We start from the raw sequence: 8,540 nt of genomic DNA on the forward strand, positions 1-8,540 counted from the left end.
CATGGAAACAACCTAAGGATCCACCAATGATTGAGTGGATGAATGGATAAAGAAAAGAAAAAAAAATGTGTGTGTGTATATATATATATATATATATATATATATATATATATATATATATATACACTAAAGGTCCTTGACTATGCTTGATGATTAAACTATTATTATTTGGTCTCCTTTGACTGTTTTCCTTTGTTTCTGCATTTTCTCACTTCTCTGATTAAACTTATTCTTTGGCTAAAGTTTTTTCACGGACAAAAGTCAGGCTGAGGACATGGGGCGGGCCAGGACCATAGGGTCCTGCTCCATTTCAGTTCCACCTTCTCTTTCTGTGATCTGTCCACTAAATCGCACTGAAACTAATTTTTGTGACTATTTCTGTTGCTATCGTAACTCTACACACAGAAAATCTAGCGTGCCGAACTGCAGTTATTGACCAAAAGAAGTCAGATTCTTTAAACAGAATTATCTTTTAAAAATCAATGTTCTCTCCTACCGTCTTTAATTTTCTATGCTGGGTAGATAACATAGCCATTCACTAGTGATAAGCAAACTATGCAAGAGTTGCAGGCCAGGAAGTGAGAGGTGGTCAGACAAGAAACAGCAGATTTTGGAAGAGAATTCTAGGGGTATATGTATTAAAGCTGGGACCCTGGAAGGGAGAGTTAGCCTGAGGCCCCAGGCTAACAGAAGCCAGACATGTTTTTGTGGAACTGGAGCACAGGGTCACCAGAGACCAGAGAAGGGGGCACTGACCACAGGGGACAGGTCCCCCTGACTCAGCATGGCGGGGAGGGCACGGAGGCCCAGCACGGGAGAAGGGGGAGGAAGAGCAGAGGGGCTATAAACGCACTCCTGCTGCACGGTTTCACGTGGGTCTGCAGCAGAGGCTCCGGGCCTGGACCTGGGCGCTAAGGAGAATTATGTGGCCTTCCCTCCCAGTCACCATGAGTCAGCAGTTTTGGACAAGAATGTTGGCTCTGATAGGGCTCTCAGAGGTCATGTGGTCACAGCCTTCATTGTACAGAAGGGACCAAGTGACTCAGTCAACACGAGCCAGCCAATTAGTAGGACAGCCAGGGTTAGAACTTCTATCTTTGGTTGTTTATCCAGTGTTCTTCTTCTATAGCTCACCTACACTGGTGTCCGTCCTCTTAGTCTGGACACACCATTTTGGAAACCCCAAACCCTCAATCGGTGGCATAATCTGGACTAGAGACCAGACAGGCTTGTCAGCCTGTGGGAAGCCAAGGGGTTCAAACTGTGTTTGAAGGAAGCCTGGATTTGTGCACCAGGGCTGAGGTCGGGAAGGGGTGCCTAGGTCTCCTCTCTCTCTCCTGCCTCAACTGGAGCAAATTCCTTTTCATCTGCTTTGTTTGTTGGAATTATAAGATTTCATTTGCAGAGAAGTGTTTTGATCCTTAGGAAAAAGGGTCAGAAAGATTACAATCATTCCATGGAGAACCAGATTGTATCTATTGGGGCTCTCTCTGCTCATTTCCCAAATTTTAGTCCCTTTCAATAAAAATTCTTGGAGACCTAGTCACACGTTCAGCTCTGTGGCATGTGCTAAGGGGCACAGAGAGGGAGATCACGCCATCCTCAAGGTACAGATCTATAAACGATTCCTGGGCTAGTCACTTGGAGAAGGGAAGCATTTTTTTAAAATTGTTATTTTTATTGAACTACAGTTGATTTACAATGTTTCAGGTGTACAGCAAAGTGATTCAGTTATATATATTCTTTTTCAGATTCTTTTCCATTAGAGGTTATTACAAGAGATTGAATATGGTTCCCTGCACTGTACAGTAGGTCTTTTTTGTTTGTCTATTTAATATAGAGTAGTGTGTATCTGTTAATCCCAAATTCCTAATTTATTCCCCCTTCCTTTTCCCTTTGGTAACCATAAGTTTGTTTTCTGTGTCTGGGGAAGCATTTTCGAATGATACTTCTGCTTGCCTATTTCTCCCACCACGTTCCTACCATCATCCTATTTAATTGCATCCCATTTCTTTGATGTCCTGGAGAAAGGTTGCAAAGGGATAAGGAGATAAGATCTTGGCATCTACACCTTGCTGACTTTTGTCACTATAATAGGGATGATTGCTTTCCATGTGTGCACAGGAGCTCTATTTCACAAGGTTTCCAGATGATTTTCTGTACAGGGTAACATAAGGCAATAACTTCATCGCGGTAGGATAAGGAAGGACAGAACAGGATGTCCTAGGTTGATGTTCCTAAATTGGGCACCCCTTGTGTAAGCCCTGTTGGCTCCTGGGAATACTTGGAGGACAGGTAAAAGTTTAGATAACAAGAAGAGTTGAAGGAGGGAGTATGTGAGAGTAAACTGATAAGCTCCCACTGTATCCAGAATTCTTCCCCGGACCTAGTACCCACGCCCCCCAATTATATGATTAAAATGCTGCTTGGATATTATGGGGTACACATAAACCGCCGGTCTCAGCCCAATCCCTGGCCTGCAGCCTCACCAGAACATTCCTGACAATGCTTCTTTGGTTTGGATGGGCTTGACCCAAGAACAGAGACTGGACACACTTCTAGGCACTGTGGGTCAAACGGAGGTGGGGTGGGCGGCAGAAGGGACCTAGTTCATCTAGTTCATTGCCTGTGAGCAGATGGGGGGCTCCATCCACACTCACCCCTGCATTTTCTTTTCCTCCTAAGCTTATACTGCCGTGTGATATTTGCTGCCCCCTGCTGGCTACACATGAGTGAAGACATATTTTAGTGACTGCGGGAGCCCTTGTTTACTATTGGAAGTTAGACCTTCATAGTAACCATCACCACAGTACTCTGGCCGAAACTATCAATGGGGAACTTATAAAAGCATATCAGACACTGTACAAAGCTTTTTACATACATTGTCTGATTTAATCTTCAAAGTGATTTTGTGAGGTAGGTATAAATATTCCCACTAAACAGAGGAGAAACTGAGTCACAGAACAATTAAATGGCTTGTGCAAAATCCATGCTGGTAAATGGCAGGGCTTGGATCCAAATCCAGTTGTGTCGGACTTCAAAGTCCACAAACTGAACCACTCTGCAAATTCACGTTCCCAGCAGGCTATATCCTGGATGGGCTCACCTCTCCCATATTCGGTCAACACAGACAAGCCACAGACCCATGTGCCTTCTTACTCCATCCATCCACATCCTGGCAAACTCCCACATAGTTTTCTCCTCCATCACCAAGCCCACGACCATCCCAGTCTCTTCTTTCCTTCCTGGTCTTTGTACAGTTTGCTTCCCTCCTGCTGACCAGAAACATCCACCCAAATCCAGGGAGCTCTGGATAGAATTCAAGAGGTCTCGGAACTTGGAGAGGGAAAAAAATTATGCTCTACTGTGAATATAGAAAACAAACAGAAATGGTACCTGTGATTTTGTTGCTAAAAGAAATCACAGGCATTTCTGTATCATGTCACCATTGTCACAGATACCTCAAAATATCATTTAAGCACATCACTTCTTTGAAATTACAATAGTTACTAAACCTGTCTTCTTTGAAATTACAATAGTTACTAAACCTGTCATTAGACCTGTTATTTAATTATTAACTAAAAAGCATGTGTATTACTATATCACAGATTTGGTTTTTTCAATATTTTGATTAGCATTCTTTCAAAATTATGGAATTTCTTTGTTATACTGTGCATTTAATGTTATGTACTAAAAAATTCTACTTAGATGGGTGTCCAAAGTCTTCTGCAGCCTGCCCAGGGGTCCTGGCATGATAAATGGTTAGGATCACTGCCCTTGATTCTATGCTAGGCTTTGGGCCTCCTGACCCAGATCACATAATATAGCAGTGACAAGAGATAGGAGCAGTTGGAGTTCTCCAAATAGGATGACCATGTGAATTATCTTCCAAACCAGGACCCTTTTGAGTTGAAAGGGGCACTATTAATAATTATGCTGGGACAAGTGTAAACTGAGACACTTGGTCACCCCACCCGAATAGCATGCATTCTGGAAACTGAGGAATTAGATCAGAAAATACCAGGTGATTAAATGTAACTTAGAAACATCAACATAAAAACTCACCCCATCTATATATATTGCTGCTGATAAAACTAGATGATCTCTTAAATTCCAACCAGAAAAAATATAACTAATATAAAGTATACTGACTTCAAAATAAGTAATTATAGTATGTAATAATAATATAACATAATAATGTACCCCTTACTGTAGACCAAGCACTGTCTGCCCTAATTGGTAGGTGCTATTATTATCCTCATCTTATAAAAGAGGAAAACTTGGCCAGCATCACACAGCTAGAAGGAAGCTGAGCAGAGTCACAAATCCACACACACTGGCTGCCGTGTCTGTGCTCCAAGCCATGGCCTCCACTGCCTCTTTGAGACCTTGTAACATTAGGAAATTTCACGATCTGAATGTAATCCAGCAAAATAACAGATGGAATACAAGAGGTTAGTCTTGTTTATCTCCAGCACTGTACAGGGTAGAAGCTGCTTTTATTCTAAATCACAAGATCCAGTTATTTGAAAGACATTCCCCAGAGAAGAAAGGGGAATCTGGAAGGTTCCCACAGAGCAATTCCTGTAAGACGTCTAAATTGTACGTAACTCTTCCCAGGCGTTCACCATTTTCCTTTGATTGCAACCGCTAGCTCCTGTTGGAGACGCAGTGATCAAGAGCATGGGCTTGAAGTTGAAATTCCGGACACGTATTACCAAGCTGAGCAGCCTTGGGTAAGTCGCGTAGCCTTCTGGCCGCACTTTTCTCATCTGCGGAATGGAAATAATGGTAAACCTCACCGGTGTTGGTGAGGAGTAAATGAGCCTGGTCAATATGTAATACACAGCAGCAATTATTATTATCATTATCATTTTATTCTAACCATTCTGTCCCCAAACGCATCTCTCTTTATTACTCTGTTTCCATGTGCTCTGGGGTCTTCAGCTTTACTTCCTCTTCAACTTTTTTTTCACCATTCTGTAGCTATCTTTGGGTGACTGTGAGAACATGTGCTTATACAGCATTTGCCCCAGAACTCATTTGGCTGATGCAACATAAACTCTGACAGCTGGAAGTGAGACCAGGGTGGACGTGCTCTCAGGTTTATCACATCTTCTCGATTTGCCCACTCCGCAATAGCATTTGTGCCTGAGCTCTTTATTTGCATTTTGCTGAGCCGACATGAATTTTTATAAGTTCAGGGGTGTCTGGAGAATTCTTCAGTATGAATTGAGTTGACAAAAAACGGGATGGATCATTTGTCACCTTCGTGGAAACAAGATGATTTTCTGTTTTCAACTGAAATAAGAAATTACGAAAGATTGCTGGGCCTGACCGTGTGAAAAATTAAAATGGTAAAAAAGGAAGAAAATTCAAAATAAAAAGGGAAGACATAGCTTTGGAAATGTTCACATCAATGTGAAAAAGGGTTAATAAATATGGTTTTACAAGACCACTTTTTTTTTTTTTGTATATGTACCCTTCTGTTGAGAGAGATTTTTTAAAATTATTATTTATTTATTTATTTATTTATTTAATTTTTGACTGTGTTGGGTCTTCGTTTCTGTGCGAGGGCTTTCTCTAGTTGCGGCAAGCGGGGGCCACTCTTCATCGCGGTGCGCGGGCCTCTCACTATCGTGGCCTCTCTTGTTGCGGAGCACAGGCTCCAGACGCGCAGGCTCAGTAGTTGTGGCTCACGGGCCCAGTTGCTCCGTGGCATGTGGGATCTTCCCAGACCAGGGCTCGAACCCGTGTCCCCCGCATTGGCAGGCAGATTCTCAACCACTGCACCACCAGGGAAGCCCACAAGACCACTTTTTAAAAACATTTTGGTTGCATCCTCCACGAAGAAAAATAATATTTTACATCATGACCCACTACATACATTGAAAAAAAAATTTTCACACACAAAAAACTCACTATGTGTGGAATGGTATTTTTATTTTTATACAATTTTCTTATATTTTATTTTATTCTATTCTAATTTTGTCACTAATGCTGGTCATGAGCCACTTAATCAATTTCATAATCTACTAATGGATTGTGACTTGCAGCTGAGAAACCAGTGATCTCAAGAGCTCTTATAAACACATTACTGGATAAAGAATATACGCAGATATTTTTATGTGTAAAGCAATTTTTTGCAATTTTTAAAATATGGAAAAACCATTTTTAAATAGAGAAAAATCTCAGCCTCAGTACTCACCCAAGACATACAAATTATAAGCAATGATAAAATACAATTTCACCGATTAAATTAATAGTTATAGTAAAGGTTTTTCTTTAATGCAATTATTTATTTATACCCCACTTCAATTCAAAACAAATTTGAGGTGGTTTTATGCACCCAAACTACCAAACACAATGGATGGTAGAATCTATCGATGCAATTTTGAGAAGCAATTTGGTGGTACATTTGTGGAGTCATAAAAATGTTCGTGCCCAAAAGTAATTTCACTTCTGGGAATTTGTCCCAGTGAAGCAGCTCAAAGACAAAGAAAAATCTCTATGCACAACTTTTTATATCATTACTTAAGTAGTAAAAAATGAGAAGCAGTCTAAATAGCCAAGAATAGCACCATATTTACATAAGCTATACTACATCAATTCAAAATATTTTGCAGCCAATAAGATGATAATTGTGACTATGAAGCAACATGAGTAAATGCTCATGCTAACAAATGCAAAAGTTATCAAACAAAACTCTCTGAGTGTTCCAGTTACTATGGCTGCATAAAAAATTACCCTAAAACTTAGTGGCATGAAACAACCATTTATTATGGATCAGAAATTCAGACAGGACACAGCTGGATGGCTTATCCGAGGCTCATTAGATGACATGACTGGCAATTGACACTGGCTGTCAGCTAAAGCCTCAGCTGGATCTCTTGGCCGGGATACCTCCATGTGGCTTGAGCTTTCTCAGAACGTGGTAGCTGGGTTCCAACGCTGACAGTCCCCAGAGAGGGAATCCGGCAGAAGTCAACTCACCTTACATGACCTAGTTTTGGAAATTATGCAGTGTCACCTCCATCTCCATTCATGGAGACAGTCACAAAGTCCCATCCAGTTTCAAAGGGGAAGGAAAAGAGACTCTACCTTGTCATGGGAGAGTGACCAGTTTCTAAACAAGCATGCAGGACTTGAAATGCTGCTGTGGCTGTTTTTCAGGAAATACAATCCGCTGAAATCTATGATCTGGTTAGAGCCACATAAAAGTCATAAAAGGATTAGGATTAAGACTGGGAAGAAACATGGAAAAATGAAATCTTGATTTAAGATAAATCCTGTTGGGACTTCCCTGGTGGTGCAGTGGTTAAGACTCTGAGCTCCCAATGCAGGGGGCCCAGGTTTGATTCCTGGTCAGGGAACTAGATCCCACGTGCGTGCCGCAACTAAGGAGCCTGCCTGCCTGCCACAACTGAGACCAGGTGCAACCAAATAAATAAACAAATATTTAAAATAAAAGAAATCCTATTATTGTTTTGGCAATGTTCTTTGGGTAATAAGTAAAAATTATTAATAAAATTATATGAACAAGGAATGAAGCTGACAAAGCTTCAGAAATTGTTCCCAGGAAAACCCCTGCTTCCCTTGACTCCTCCATTTCTAAAATTCCACTGTTCTCACTTGCAGTTGTCACAGCTTAACCCATTGCATCAGCAATGCCCCTCCTCTTATGAGAAGTGGGCCTGAAGCCGAGGCCCAAGCATCCAGTGGGCAGGTGCATCCCCCTTGCATCTTGCCCTCCCAGTCCTTCATCACCGGATGTGTCCCCAGTTGGGTAGCCTCATCTACGGGTGACCTCACTTTTTAGTTAGTAAAGGAAAATGGAAAGGGGGACATGTCTCATGTATTAATAAACCCTTGTCTCCACCTGAGAACACCTGTGTCCTCACTTGTCTTCCTTCCTGGAGATAGAGGTCCCTGCTTCCTTCACCGGGTCAGTCTCTCCACCTTGTTCTCCTGATCACCTTTCTCATCTTCTCCACACGATGTTCTGCTCAACCATCACACTCCAGTGTCCTCTCTCTTTTTTTTTTTTCTAGCATCTTTAATCTTTTCTCATTGACTGGATCCTTTCTCTCTACCTACAGTCACACCCAGGTCCTTTTACTCCCATTCATGCTACCCTCTCATATTGTCATCTGATGTATTCTTACTTGCCTACCCCATTAACAAACCTTCAAAGGAAACACTTACTCTGGCTGTTTGCATTTCATCACTCACTCACTCCTTAACACCAGTGATTTACCTGACGGGTTTCTTTCCCGTCACTGCCTCACCTGGCCTCTTAAATGTCATCTTGATGTCCTAATTGTCAAATCAAATGACCCTTTCTCCATCTTCATCCTCCCTTCCCTTTGCAACACTAAGTTGCCTTGTTCACCATCGTCTCCCTATAACCCAAACTTCCAGACTTCCCAGCCCCACTCTCTCTAATTTCTCCCCCACGTCTTTGACCAAATTTTCTGCTTCTTCAGCTCACTGGTCTCATTCCACTCACATTCCTTGGCTACATCCAATTATTCCAGAGC

The sequence above is a fragment of the Balaenoptera ricei genome, chromosome 9 (assembly GCF_028023285.1).
Source record: "Balaenoptera ricei isolate mBalRic1 chromosome 9, mBalRic1.hap2, whole genome shotgun sequence".
In the NCBI taxonomy this organism is placed as follows: domain Eukaryota; kingdom Metazoa; phylum Chordata; class Mammalia; order Artiodactyla; family Balaenopteridae; genus Balaenoptera; species Balaenoptera ricei.